This window comes from Rhinolophus sinicus, chromosome X (genome assembly GCF_036562045.2).
Source record: "Rhinolophus sinicus isolate RSC01 chromosome X, ASM3656204v1, whole genome shotgun sequence".
In the NCBI taxonomy this organism is placed as follows: Eukaryota; Metazoa; Chordata; class Mammalia; order Chiroptera; family Rhinolophidae; genus Rhinolophus; species Rhinolophus sinicus.
The window spans coordinates 28,737,342-28,753,712 of NC_133768.1; the positions used below are offsets into that span (position 1 = coordinate 28,737,342).

Below are 16,371 nucleotides of genomic sequence, written 5' to 3' on the forward strand. Positions count from 1 at the left end.
TGTACACATACACACATACACACACATATATGTGTGTATTTTCACAAATAAATTAAATGCTAAATGAACACCTGTCAACATTTTTAATTTAAATTATTATTCTCCAAATGAGTGCTATGTGGTTGCTGAAGAATTTAAGTGGAAATTCAGTTTCATTTAAGGTATTGAAATGTTCAATCCTCCTAATATAATTTGGTTCTCCTTTTTTTTCCTTTCCTTTTTTTTTTTTTTTTTTTTTTAAGGAAGGCGCAGCTCACAGTAGCCCATGTGGGGATCAAAGTGGCAACCTTGGTGTTATTAGCACCACGCTCTAACCAACTGAGCTAATCAGCCACCCCTGGTTCTGCTTTTTGTTCTCAGAAAGTGAAATGGCAAAATGGGGGGTCAGGGGGAGGACAGAAAAATAAATTTAGAATTTATTTAATTCAATATTCCATGAGACTATTATTAGGCTGGAATTATTTTACTTTTATCAAGGACTTGTTGTACATAACATCTAAGAAATGAAGAAGAGTGGCCATTTTGCGTATAAATCAGAAGTGATAATGGAATGCAATTTAGAACAAGGAGATATTTTGACATTTATCAAATCACATTGCAGAGGTGACAAAACAACGTTGATAATAAGGTGGTGAAAGGAGAGATATTCACAAAATATATCTTCAAAATGGTCATTACAGCTTGTTCTGTGGCTATTTCAGAGAGCTCAGCCACCAGAAAATATGCTTCATTACCCCACACGTAAGTAAGCAGGCAAGTTGTATATTTTAGGAGAATAGAGACAACATTTAGGACAATGAATAACACCTGATGAGGAAAGATGGAAATCAAGGATATATACAAGTTTACAATTCAACTTGAGCAGATATAATTTATTACAAATAAGTTGAAATTGTAAAAACAATGAAAAATGGCTATCTACAATAGTTACAGGAGACGTAAGAAGCCTAGATTCATAAAATAAGTGGACATTTAAAGGACTATATTAAAATATTCATTACTTATAATTATAAAGAAGGAAAATAAAAGTGTAAAATGTAAAACATTGGACAATGACTGGTTTCCTAGCTAACCTGGCATACTTTACAAAACTGGTGTAGGACTCAGCCTCCAAGGAAGTTTGTAATAGTCAAAGAAATCTGTAACTAAAGCAAGGGAATATGCCAAAATAACAAATATCATCAACCATATATTGCCCTAGAAACTTGGCCTAGTGTTTAACACAGAAAAGTAAAATGATGCACTTGGGCCTAGAAATTTGTTCCGGTTCAGTACTCATATATTTATTATCAGTTCAAGAAAATGCTACAGATGTTTCACAAAGGTAAGAATGCCAGTGATTTTCAAAATATTTTCACCACAAATCAGAGTAATTTATTTTGCATCATGATACAGTCCATACACACATGCCACTGTAAAAGGTATCACAAAACAATTCCTACCCTTACCAAAGGTGAATGAAGGGGTTCAGAACAGGCCTCCCCAAGATGTGCCACTGCAGCAGGTGAATTTTTGAGTTGAAGGCAATCGAGACCCTGCAGGCTCACTGATGAGAAACTTTTACCTTTTCCTTAAAGAATTTAAATTAAGGGCTTTGCCCATAATGGGTTATCACCAGAAATAACTTTTTATGACCTAACTATGGGGCAGGGCAAACGTCTAAATACTCAACATCTGCTCTCCTTATAGTCCTGCAAATGACCTTCTTCCCTTCTGAAGCCCCAAGGTGCCTTACCACATCTTTAGCTCAGGATGTCTTATATACCCCATTTAACATGTTTGTCTCTGAACTTGTCCTGAATTTCTCATGTATGTGGGGTTCCCATATGTACACCTGTTATTAAACTTGGTTATTTTCTCTTGTTAATCTGTCTCATGTAGATTTAATTATCAGACCAGCCAAAAGAAACTTGAGGGTAGAGGAAAGTTTCTTCTTCCCCTACATGATGTTCTCTAATATTTTTTTATTCTTTTGTTCTAGTCTATTTTAAAAAACATAATGCTAGCTTGATCCAGTCATGGATTGACACCTGCATATCTAAAAATCCTGGTCTAAAAAGGAACAAAATACTGGAATATAGAATTAATTTAGAATTCATTTAGGTATTATCATCATTTGTAAGCCTTGAACACAAATAAAACAAAACCACTTTAAACCTACTATTTTTTCTGTGAACTGTAATCTAACAGAAGCATGCCCTCATGTTATAAAGGTGTTATAACATTCTGTGGTTGGCTGAATCTTAAGAATAGGAAACGAGGATAGCAGCTATGGGGCACTTATGACACAGCTCCTTCTTAGACTCTTGCCACATCTATGGCAAATATCACTAACTGATCACTTCACTCTTATCAATGGGTCTGTACATCCCTTCAAAGGCCTTCACAAAGCAGCCCTTCACACAGCCAATGTTGATTGATTAGAGCTGCCAGCATTGCAATCTCGTAGAAATCCCTGAAATATAATTCTCTGGTATCTTTATATAAGCAAGAGACTCACTAGAAAGGAATTTTTCATTATAGTTAAAAGTTTAAGCTTCTAATCAGAGTGATGTCAGTAAGATGGTGAAACAGGAAGCCCCAGACTTTCCTTTACCCACAGAAACAACTTAACAATACTAATTGCCTTTATGACAAGTCCAGAATCCAGTTAGATTCCTACACCTCAGGTAAGATGTAGACAAGAAGAACCATATTGAGCCCACCGGGAAAACGTGTGGCAGTTACTCTCCACAGTCACTCTCCACAGAACAGCACTGCATGATTGGGAAAAAATTCCCAATCCCCACCTTCTCACTGGGGAGGGAAAGAGAAGAGTGAGACATATAGCATTCAAAATTTTGACTTTTTAGGGGGCTGCGTAAGAGACTAGTTTCAGTTTTGCCTGAATCTGAATGCTGACAGGAACAGGAAAGGGGTTGGGTGCCTCTGATAAACATCACCATAGCTTAGACTAGCCCCAGAGAATCCGCAATACCACAGACAGTAGCCAAAACAATCTTGAAAGAGGAGATAGCTGGAAGCCTCACACTTCTATTTTCAAAACATATTACAAAATAACAGTAATCAAGATGGTGTGCTTGTGGCATAAAGACATATGGAACAGAATAGACGGATCAGAAATAAACCCTTGTTATATGGTCAAATATTCTTCAACAAGGGTGCCAAGACCACACAATGGGGAAGGGCAAATGGTGCTTGGAAAACTGGATGTCCACATGCAAAAGAATGAAGACAGACTCTTATCTTACACCATATATGAAAATTGACTCAAAGTAAATGAAAGACCTCAACATAAGACCCAACACTGTTACAGTTGTAGACAAAAACATAGGAAAAAATCTTCACGATACTGGATTTGGCAAAGACTTCTTGGATATGACACCAAGAACATAGGAAACAAAAGTAAAAATAGACAAATGAGACTACATCAAACTTAAAAACTTATATGTATCAAAGCAAACAATCAACAAAGTGAAAAGGTATCCACGGAATGGGAGAAAATATTTGCAAATTATATATGAGGTCGGACAATTAGGTTTGCAAACTCATCCTACAAAAAGTGCTGAATACCTCATTGCTGAATATCACTATGGTCACCTTCAAAGTACTCCCTTTGGGAAGATATGTACTGACGCCAGTGCCTCGTCCACTCTTCAAAACAATTTTGGAACTCTTTCTGGAATGGCCATCAGAGCTGTCGTAGTATTACTCCTGATGTCCTGAATTTCATAAAAATGTCTTCCTTTCAATATTTCCTTTATCTTCGGGTAAAGAAAGAAGTCATTGGGGGCCAGATAAGGTGACTAGGGAGCGTGTTCCAATACAGTTCTTTGTTTACTGGCTCAAAACTCCCTCACAGACAGTGCCGTGTGAGCTGGTGCATTGTCGTGATGCAAGAGCCATGAATTGTTGGCGAAAAGTTCATGTCATCTAACTTTTTCATGTAGCCTTTTCAGCACTTCCAAATAGTAAACTTGGTTAACTGTTTGTCCCGTTGGTACAAATTCATAATGAATCATCCCTTTGATATCAAAAAAAGTTAGCGACATCGTTGCAACAAGTTCATGAACTTAATTGTCACACCTCGTATCTGATAAGGGGTTAATAACCAGAGTATAATAGTAATTCCTACAACTCAACAACAAAAAATTAAAAACCAGTTAAAAAAATAAACATGACTTTAATAGACAGTTCTCCAAAGATGATATACAAATGGTCAAAAAGCATATGAAAAGTTGTTCAACATGACTAATCACATGAGAAATGTGAATCAAAACCACAATGAGATATCATCTCACATACATTAGGATGGCCATTATCAGCAGAAGAGACACGAACAGGTGTTGACACGGGTGTAGAGAAATTGGAACCCTTGTGTACTCTTCTTGGGAATGTAAAATGTTGCAGTCATTATGGAAAAAATTAAGGAGATTCCTCAAAAAATTAAAACTAGAATTACCACATGAATCAGCAATCCCACTTCTAAGTATATATCCAAATGAATTTGAAGCAGGATCTCAAAGAGATATTTGCACAAACATGTTCATTGCAGCATTTTTCACAATGGCCAAGAGGTAGAAGCAACCCAAATGCACATCAAAAGATGACTAAAGAAAATGTGGCATGTACATAGAATGGAATATTATTCAGCTTTTAATAAAGATGAATATCCTGTCACATGCTACGACATGAGTGAACCATGATGACATTATGTTAAGTGAAATAAGCCAGTCACAAAAGAACATATACTCCTATGTATGAAGTATCTAATATAGTCATAACCATAGAAGCAGAAAATGGAATGGTGATTCAAAGGGCTGGGGGAACAGAAGGAGAATTAATGTTTAGTGGGGACAGAGTTTCAGTTTTATAAGATGAAAACTTCCAGAAATCTGTTGCACAACAATGTGAATATTACTTAACACTACTGAACTGTACCCTTGAAAATGGTGAAGATGGTTGTTTATGAATTTGTCAAATTAACACTTATTACATGGAGCTCAGGGTGCCAGATGGTGAGCCATGATTCAACAACACATCACAAGAGGAAATGAAAGACAGAACTTTATTACTCACAGGTCCTGGACATGCTTGAGAGGACATATGGTGAGATCAAGGCAGAGTGCAGACAGAGAAAGAGAGACAGGAGCTGGGGTACATGCCTTTAATAGAGTTCATGGGTGGAGAGCTTTGAGGTTTCCGGGTTAAGGCTGAATTGGTCAATTCAAATCAAAAGAATGGTTTTTGGTAAGCTCCACTGGGGTCTTATCTAAGGGGCACATAAGAGGAAGGGGCACAAAGGTTTTTGGAGAAGTCATATCAGAAATTTACATTTACTTGTGACTGCTGCTTCTGACTAGGTCATGCTCTTGCATGAGGGGCTAATGTCAGTTTAAGGTCCCTGCAGGCTGCTTGGCCAAACAAAATGGATGCCACAGCAGCAATAACATGGAGCAGGTTAGCTAAACTCTCAACAGTGGTAAATACAATATTATGTATTTTTTACCACAATAAAAATAAAGCTTTGAACTTCTTATTAACCATAATGAATCTCTATAAGGTTAAAAAAATGTCAAACTTAACTATAATATTATAAAAATAACTTCTACATTTAGTAATGGTTCGAATACTATTTTTTTCCAAGTGTAAATAGATAAAAGTAACTAAATCACACCTTTAAGCCATGTTGTTAAATAATTAACGTTTATAATAAGTATCTATCTGCCAAAATACTGTCACTTCTAAATTAATTTAGGAAATACTACTTTTCTAACTAATAAAAATTTTAAGGCTAAAAAAAGTAGATTTTAAAAATATTTATTATACTCAGTAAGTAAATGAGAACAACATTTTATTATTCATCATTTTATGAGATAGCCAAAAATATGTAAGTTCATACATGGAACATCTCCCTTATGTTAACTATATCACTCCAGAAATGCGTAAGTGTCTTGAGCAAACAACATGCAAAATAAAATTTAAAAAGAAAATTCCATATGCAAAAACAGTTTATCTTGTTGTCTAAGGTATCCTGCCCCCATTCCATTTTATGATAAATAACTCTTACATAGGAAGTACAGCAAATACAAACTTTTTTGAATTTCTAAGAATCCATACTTTATATTTAACATGTTTGAATATTTGACTAGTAGCTTGCTCACCAATGGCACATTCCTCTCACTTTGATGAGTGAGTTTTTATTGTTAATTTATGTTTATAAATGTTTGACCATTTTTCTTGGAAACACAAGTAAAATAATGACTGTACGTGGTAGCTCCAGAAAATGTCTTTCATCTTCACATGGTGTCTTTTAGGTTCAGTGATAGAGAACATTCCTGGGTCCAACATTTTTCTCTTGCTTATACTTAAAGAATAGCTTAACCAACATACTGTCTTAACATTCTATGTAAAAGGATTTCTGCCTGTTGAAAACAAATGCTTCCATTTCTCACAATCTTTCATAAAATGACTATTCCATATATATTTCATCTTGTGGAATGTAAGTACAGATTTTAAAATAAGAAGTACATTCAAAAGATGCTGAAATTTAGAAAATTGAAAAATTCAAGTAATCAGAAAAGATTACGATACTATTTTTAAATGTGAACAAATGGATCTATTGAATTTTGCAAGTTTCAGAACTTTTCAGAAGAAATTTGTGGAGCACCTGAATATAAGATTTGGCTGGTGAATGTCAGAGGATAAGGGGTAGTAGGAAAAAATTGGGGGAAACAGTTTAAGGCTTATAGAATAATGACTATTTTAAAAGCAAGTTAAAGAGACAAATTAAAGATATAACTGGTTTCCATTTATTCATTCTGCTATAAAAATTCCAATCAAGGAACACATTGTAAGGCTGAATAAACTATATTCTATAATAGTCTTGTTTTTAAAAGGAGGATCTCCTTTTAAAAATGTCTGCTTGCTTAATATTCACTTCAACTAATTAAACTGAGAGAAGGGATTTTTTTCCCTAAAAAAGAAACTAATCATTTTTGCACTAAAAATATTATGTCTATTATAGTTATGAAATTAAACAAAGCTATATGAAACCCTTTTAATCACTGATAATTTAACAGTGACTTTAGAGGTCACTGGAAAAGACATTTCTAATTAAAAATTACAGGTTAAAATAGTATAGCATAGGACCCCAAAAAAAGTTAAAGTAACTTTCAAAATACTTTTATTTAAAAAATAAATGTCCTAATTATCACTTGTAGTTCCATGAAGATTTTTCTTTCCCTTTGCAAACATTTATTTTCCTTAGAATCTCTAGTGTATATTAAGATAAATTTATGTTATTCCTGAAATAGCCTATAAATATTTGATAAACAAATAAATGAATCAAATGTGGTTTTATACTATTTTTTCTCCTTCTAATAAAACAAAACAAAAAACCCCCATAGAACTCATAAGTCAGAAAGCCTGAATAACAGTCGTGGTACAGTCTGTGTGAACTACAGTTTCCTGATTTGAACACAATGCCTATCTTTTAGGGATATTAAACTGTACAGATATGTATAAAATATTAAATTTTATTATTCTCCTTCCAGATGATTGATAGGAATTATACTCACCTTTACTGGCATTAGAACTAATCTCTCAGAGAACCATTATTCCCACTTCAAATTATTACCCAGCAACTTTTGTCGCCCTCAAGAAAAGTAGTTATAAAGTTGGAGTAACAGGAGGAAAATTACTTTGATCTTTGCATGTGGCCATTAGAGAAAATAGAAGTTAATAAGTTGCGACTCCTTAAAATAAAAAGAGACACACATTCAGGATATTTTTTTTTAATTGCTGATAGATAGAGATCATCAGGACTAAGGATGTATGCTCTGTTAAAACAAGACAACAGGCCCCAAATGGAGTCACTTATGCTAAGCCCCACATTACCAACCTGAGACTTAATTACAGTTTCTGTTCTCCCAGAAGTGGAATCTCCCAGAAGTGGATTGACACCAGTCAATCAGGAATCACCAGATCAGCACTAGTTAAGTAATCTCCCTGATGCACCCCTGCATTCCCTAAAGGAAAGAAAGTACTCTTGTAATAACCAACCTGGTTTTTGCCTAGTACAACTTCCTTGGTCCCACTCCCTTCTCCTATAAAAGTCTTTCACTTTGTACAGCTTCTCAGAGTTCCTATCTGCTAGACTGGATGCTGCCTGATTCAAATTGAGTTTTGCTCAAGTAAACTCTTAAAATTTTCAATACGCCTCAGTTTATTTTGTATCAGTTCTTAGCACTTGAAATATGAGCAGTCTAAATTGAGATGTGCTGTAAATCCAAATATACACTGAATTTCAAAGACAATATGAAGTAGGAATGTAAAACATCTCATGAATAATTTTTAAAAAATTGATTACACATTGAAATTATAATGTTTTGTTTGTGTTGGGTTATTTTCTTGAAATTAATTTTGCTAGCTAATTTTTTTACTTTTTAAATGCAGCTATTAGAAAATTTAAAAGTACAGATGTGGCTGCCATTTTATTTTTATTGGATAATATTGTTCTAGAGGGCCCAAAGAAAAAAAATGAGGCCCATATTTTTCTTCAAGCTGTGCCTTATACAGCATTATGCCCAACTGGGTGTTTGCAGTAATACTCTTAGAGTTCACATTCATATATGAAGAATAATAAATGTATCTACATGAATTATGTTAATACCTAAAGCTAGTTTTCAAGAAAATGGCCTTTTCATATTTATATATATATTTCAGTTCTGATAATAATGATCCCAAGAGTTCACCATTTATCTTTAAATATCTCTCCTTGATTAGAGGTGGGAAGAAATGTCAAGCCTTCTTTCTAATTATATGTCAAAGAAAGTTTTACCGATTAACAATTCAAGGTAACCAAAAAAAAAAAAAAAACACAGGATGAAGAAAGAATTTTAGAATATGAAAAACAGGAGAAAATGCATATTTTAGTTAATAAATTGTTTGTATACATATTCTAATTATGAGCCCTTGTCATTGCTTTCCCAATACTGAGGACTTCATGTACTTTTATTTGACTGTTGGGTAAATACTTTGACAAAGAATGTGATAGTAGAAACGTGTATGAAATCTTATTTGTATTTCTTTTATAGTAGAAATTTGTACTTTAAAAAAGATAAAGATGCATATTAGTTTTGTTAACTGGAATATCCTTAGGGACTAGCACAGTGTTTATAGACTATTTACATGTATTTTTGTCCTACCAAGCTGTTCTCCAAAGGAGTGGTGTGTATAACTGAAGGATATTAGGGACGGGTAATTCCTCTCACCTGCATTTCCTCCATAAAATCATTGCTCCTCCTATTTCCCATGAATTAATAAATGTCTCTCAGAAGAAGTCACGCTTGATCATTTTATCCATTTAGATCTCAAGACTGTCCTCTTCCCTCCATCGCCACACTAAAACTCCAGTCCAAACCTTGTCAACTCTCATTCTGATGACTGTGAAAGTCTCTCACAGGTCTCCATTTTCTTACTCATGCACCCTACAATTTATTCTTCATACAACAGCTAGTAGCATGTTATAAAAACATAACTTAGATCCAGTTATTCCCCTCTTTAAACCCTCTACTGGCTCCTAATTACACATGGACTAAAATCTCATCTTGCCCTTGAGGTCCTACAGGATGTGGCACTGCTAATACCTCTGATTGCAAATCACACCTCTACCATTCTGTCCCAACTCCAGCCTCACAAGCCTTTGTTCTGTTCCTGGAATGTCTAGGCTCCTTCCTAGTAGGTCCCTTCCCACCAAGCTCATTTTGTCCCGAGGGCTTGTATATTTGTTAGTTGCTCTACCTGAAAACACTGCTTCAGTTTTCATGCCATTCTCAATGAAACCCTGGATTAATTTTGTTGGTACCACTACACTGAATTTATCTCGGTTATTTATTGTCATGGTAACAGGTAAACTAGATGGACTAAACATGGTGGAGTGCAATCTGAAAACAGTTTTTCTCTCCCACTACTGCTCTCTAGACCAGGCAGGATCTCCCTTTCTCTAACCCCTTTTGTGATCTCAGGATAGTCACCAATGCTAGAAAAGTCCCATTTTCAGATACTTAAAGAAGTACAAAATCAATCAACACTTTCCTCTCATATCCAATGAATGTTTTTCCTGATCTTCACTTCCTGGCACCCCATCCCCATCCCCAGGACTATCGATTAATTTCTTAGAAGTTTTGTGAGAAAGAAGGTAGAGAGAACCTGCTCTTTTCACTCTGCTCCAACTTCCTGTCCTCCTGAAATCACTGTGCTAACCTGCTCCTTCAGGTTATAAGATGTACATGGGATGAGAGGTAAAAGAACAAAGGCTGTTTACTAAACTGGTACTGATTGATCTTCGTTAGTTGACTTTCTAGTTTTCTTCTTTATTCCTCTTGCTTGCATTTCCCAACATAGACTCTTTCTCCTGGGATCTTTCACTCTAGCAGAATGCATCTTGGGCCATGTCCTTTCAAGACAGTCCAAGCCCAGCCTTTCCATGGGATAGACTCCACTTGACCTACAAGACCTTGTCTCATGTCAGTGGAAGCACAGCTTGCTCCTGCTCTTGCCATTTTTCCTCCCTCTATGGTCCAGTCTATTGGCAGGAACTCAGCAAAAGCCAATGGGCATTAAACTGTCAGTTTCTTCTCCTTAAAGAAGACAACCCCACATAGTCTTTATGTGGCTATGTTGAAGCCAGCCATATTCACATGTGCTGTGATGGGTTAAAACAAAAAGGAGGACATATAGTTCTCATTGTTAGGCCTACACTTTCCTTCCAAGGAAACCCTTCTTCTTCTTCTTCTTCTCCTTCTCCTTAATTAAAGTTTATTAGGGTAACAATGATTAGTAAAGTTACATACGTTTCAGGTGTACAATTCTGTAATACATCATCTATATACCACATTGTGTGTTCACCACCCAGAATTCTTAATGACCAGTCTCTAGCCATCACATACATAGGCTGGAAATGGATGAGAGGCTAAAGATTTCTCACCTCCGTTGAGGTGGCAGAAACATCAACTGTCCATCAAAAAATCTGTGATCCCTCTTCATGATATGAAGATGTCACTGGGCAGTGACTATCCAACCAGAAATTACATTTCCCAGACCCCCTTGCATCCAGGCAGGCATAACCTTATGACCAGTTCTCTCCAATGGTATGTTAGGGGAAATGATGGATGCTGCCTCTATGCTAAGGTGATTAAGAGACTAGTGGAAATTCTCTTTCTCTACTTTTTCTCCAACTATATGCAGGAATGTATGACTCCCTAAAGGGTGATGAAACCACAAGATGGAAAGAGCCTGGCTCCCTGGATCACAAAATAGAGGACATTATCCATCAACCAGAAACAAATGAACCAAACTGCTAAAATTATTACAAACTTTTATTGTATTAAGCCATAGATAATCTGGAGTTTGTTATAGCGGCTATAAATACTCTAAATAATATATTTAGCAAGTCCTAAATAAGTGGCATAGCAACACCTTTCATAACATACAGATTATCTGATTCTCAGGTTTATGACTTCATTTAAAAATTCAGAACAGACCAACTTCCCATGAAATATCTCACTTCAATCATTTTTGCTTGTTTCTCTTCTAACTCTACTGGAATGTTAGCTCCATGCACATAGGGGCCTTTTTTTGTATTGTTTATCACTGTTCCTCGGCATCTAGAACACTGCCGGGGATATCAGAGACACTCAATAAATATTTGTTAAAGAACAAAATGTGCAATTTTTAAGAGGCTTTACTGTGTGTGTATAAATGTAACTGTTGACATGACTGATATTCTGGATAATTATAACTTTTAACTAAATAATAAAGCACAACCATGGAGAAATCTCACTCAGGAGGAGTTGAAAAATCTCAAGTTAACCCAGGCTGCCTCCTGCTTGAAATTTATCAGGTAACGAGAGCTGCCTCAGATAGAAGAAAAGTTAACTTTATCACTTAGCTGCTGGTTCACACCTTCTTCAAGCAAGAACAATTGAATTTATTAAATGTTTGAGCTGAAAACTTCATCACTTCCTCCTCTCACTGGGTCGGAGTAAATAAAGATTATGTTTTTGTTTATAAAGAGTTTAATTTAGTTGACGGCAATTCTGAATACACTAGTAAGAAATAATTTTCACAGTATCACCTCTCAGAAGATAATCACGAGTTCCCTATAATATGATTATTTCTGAGGTTCAAGACACACAATAATATTAATTTAAATAAGATGTGTAATTGTGAAAATCTTCGATTTTAATTTTAATCTATTGAAACACATTACCAAGTCAACAAACAAACTGTACCAAAGGGTATTTTTTAAAGTATCATGTAATTCAAAGGAAGTGATAACACTAATCTGTCTTAATAATTTTCTTAAATTGAAGTCAGTGCCAGCAGTTCAGAACTCAGAGGAACCAGGTAGACAGCTATAAACTAGAAATTTCATTGTCATGCCTCTGCTACTGCCATCTGCATGTCATGTTGATACAGGAGCATTAGCATGTCCCTAGGTAGACAGAGAGGTCCCTGGTAGAATAAACAAAGACAGTCATATCCTAAAAATTCAGATTTTGAAATCACTCCTTTGCTCCAGGACATAATGTAACAAGGCTTTGAGGTTAATCATAAAATTCATGTTGGCCTGACAAACGGAGCAGATCTGATAGATAAGAGTGGGTTACTTTGCTAATTCCTTCAGGATGGGCGAGCAGAACAAACCTGGCAGGCGAATTTCATTAGAAGGCGCCAGTTCCCTTCTTCAAACAAGTTCCCTTCTTCAAACAGCTCCCCTTCCCCAAGCAGACAAGGGAAAGTATAAAAGAGCTTTTGCCTCAGTCATGGGGCCCTCCCCATTCAGGACCCCGTCCCGCTCAGGAGCTGCAACCTCTTCTCCTGCTTCTAATAAACTATCCTCTTTTTAAAGCTTTTTGCCTCTGCCTGGTCCGTGTTTCCATTCTCCCGCTTCATGAGACAAGATCCCGGCCCGCATTCAGAAACTGCCGGCAGATCTAACATCACCTACATCAATGTCACTGTACCTACAGAAATGATGCTTCCCACCCCCATCTCCAATCCTCTGCCATCCAACCTGAGCCATACAGAATGTAGAGGTGCAATCGAGATGGGTGCTAATACCAGACTGGGGGTGACGTGGGGGTGAGGCTGCATTGATACCGTAGGCCCCCAGGCATTGTGAAAAAGCCAGGAACTCCTGTAGCATCTATAGGTTTGTTCATGTGTATTCCGACATTTTCCCTAACCCTGTGGTGGGGGGTGGGGAAACTCTAAAAGGCAGTGACAGATAGAAATATATCTAATTGTAAGGACTGATCCCTAGGAAATACACTCCTGCTTAAATGTTTAAAACATAGCTGTTGAGACACAGAGGTATCTCAAAATAGTTATAACTTCCCCCTTTCAAAATCCCCAAAGAGGAGTTTGAGTTTTACAAAGCCTTCCTTGGCCAAGGTGCCAGTCTGGTGGACCTAAACGAGAAACACTATTGGCATTGCCCCTCCTCCTTTCCTGGGGGTAGAGATGTCAGGGAGAGAGGGTTGTTGTAACCTGCTGGGCCTCCTGGACAATGATGCGGTCACAGCCCTATGCTGCACTATCACCACTTACTGCCTGGTGCAGTCTGATGACTGCCATTAGTGCAATATAAGCGCACAAAGTGTAGAAGAACTTCTGAGGCATAAAAAAGTCCACTGTCATGTCCTACTTAAGTACTTGGCATCACTGGAGGTTATCAGACCTCCAGCTACTGAAAAACACAATCATATTTAGTATGCAAAGGATTACAGGGAAAAGCAATTACAATTGAAATTGAAGGAAACACCAGAGTCAGTTAAGACCTCTGAGGACATTAGACTCTTTCAACAGCAGGGAAAAGAAGATTAAAAAAGCCGAAAAAGTTGAGTTTCGTCAATGAGGAGAAGAATTCTGTCACTGGTTCTTTGAACTTCTTAATTCTCTGAATCCTTTTCTTGGACCACTTCAAGATGAATGGGGGCCACAGCACTTCTGGCATGATGTCAAGCTTAGGTTTTATTACAACACATCGGAACAAAATGTGACAGAACTTGGGCAGAACTTGCGAGCCTTACTTTGCTGTCACTAGTGAAAGAAGACAATCTTTTTCTTAGTCCCAACCTAGATTCCTGTGGACTGAAATGTGCTTCTTCTCCCCCGTGGTCTGGTTATGGTCACAGTTGCCAGGACTATCTACCAAGGGAACCCTTGTTTGGGCATTTTTGCACAAATTTTTGAACTCATCCATTGCCCTTTCATGGAGAATACTTGGGAAATCAAATTTATCAACTTGAGAATTATTGGAGAGGCTTCTCTTGCTCCTGGAACATTAATGAAACCAGCTATTACGTTTGAACAAAGTGATCTGGAGGCCTTTTATAGTATAATCACTTTAAGTGGTACCAAAAGTATGACGTAATGTAAGGCAGGCCATGGATAATAGATCTGGGACCAAGCTTTATGTAGTGGAAAGGAGGCATTGTTGAACAAGAGAACTGAGTTTAAGTAATCCTCTGAAGCGTTGAGCACTGTATGTGAGTCTATACAAAAACTTTCTCAAATACTACATCAGTAATGTCTAAGTGATTTCAGATGCGAGGATTGATATATTTTAGTTGAAATATCTTTTTTGACTACAGACCAGCATATTACATGAATATTTGCCTCTTTCTACTTGAGTTGTAGCAAATGCTCTGAAGGCTTAATGCAGTTCATCAAATAAATCTCACTTAAGATGTTATAAACAGTGTGCCTTAGAAACCAGGTAATATGTTCATTTTACTCTAAATATTCTGCTCATGTGTGTACTTTTCATATGGGGAAGGAGAAATAGTGTTCAAGGTTTCCCCTTATCAAGGTTCTCATTTTCATCTAAATCTGGATAATTTTGCAAATGTATCTCATGACAGTATTGTTTTCAAAATGCATATTTTAGAGATATTTAAACTCAAAATTCTTAGAAAACTTGGATGACATTCGTAATGCAAAAAGTGCAATAATTTAGGAGGTAGAGAAAAATTTACTTTGCCTTTTTAAAATTTGAGAAACATTTTTCAGTTATCTACTGTAGTCCAAGCTAAATATCTTTTAATCTGCAACATTTTCTGAACTATTTTGGCCAATGATAAGTGCTGTTCTAAAAGCAGACCTTATTCTTATCTAAGGCTTCAGCTAGCAGTTTTATAGAGCATTTATTCTAACACTATATAAAGGAAACCTTGTTGAACTGTTTTGAAAGGTGTGCTTAGTTCCTAAGTTTCAATTACTGTTTTTCTTCTTACTTGATCTTGGATGCGGTAGCCAAAAAGAAACACACACACACACACACACACACACTTTACAATGTAGGCATATATTTTATACATATATATACATACACATACATATATATATGGGTGTGTGTGTATATATATATATACACACACACACACACACATATATATATATATATATATATATATATATATATATATATATGTATTCCCACATCATAAATTAAAGTTATTAGGATTTTTCACCTCTAGTTTGTTTTACTGGGTTTGAGTTACAGGTTTAAGTTGCCTATTTACTTACATAGTTGCTTTAAAGTTTAAATTCCTCATCATCCAGCAGCTACTTGTTCATCCTGGATTTAATTTGTAATTTTATTTTCCAAAAATGCTATTTTGAAAAAAAATTCAACTGGGAAATATTGTGATGATGTATTGTACATGTTAACTTTTTACCTTTAACTCTTCTTGTGGTCATCTAGGGTGACTGAAAAGAATTTGGGAAGCAGGAGGAAAAATCTCTTCCTTTTTGTTTTTTTATTGCCATGCCACTTATGAGGAGTACAAATTGATATGCCCTGAAATAAAAACTGCTATAAGAGCAGTGTATTGTTTACATTTAAAGCCAAAATTTCTTTTTCATTTTTTAAGTTGGAAGAATCATTATAATATGTAACAGATAAATATCCTAAGTAAAGGATAAAATTAAAAACTAAAAATAAATAAATAAATAAATAAATAAATAAATAAATAAATAAATAGCCTTCCTTATTCACTGTGTAAATAGTGAGGTCTAGGATTCCCTCAACAAGTGTGGTAGGAAAATAATTTGTCATATTAACCAAGGTTTCCCTCATCCTATTGCCTAGGGCCCTCAGCTCCTATCCCAAACTCTCTCTCTCTCTCTCTCTCTCTCTCTCTCTCTCTCTCTCTCTCTCTCACACACACACACACACACACACACACACACACAGCCACTTGCAGCCAGTTTTCTAGGCCCATTGCCCTTAGGCAGGGAAAGAAAGTACAGCACATCTTTTGTCTTCCTATACAAGCTTTAGCATATATGTAGCAGAAC

General features: G+C 36.0%; 1 pseudogene; it reads left to right on the forward strand.

The window, feature by feature from the left end:
• The first annotated feature begins 13,530 nt into the window (after positions 1-13,530).
• On the forward strand, positions 13,531-15,068 carry LOC141569569 (uncharacterized protein C3orf38-like; annotated as a pseudogene).
• Positions 15,069-16,371: the final 1,303 nt, after the last annotated feature.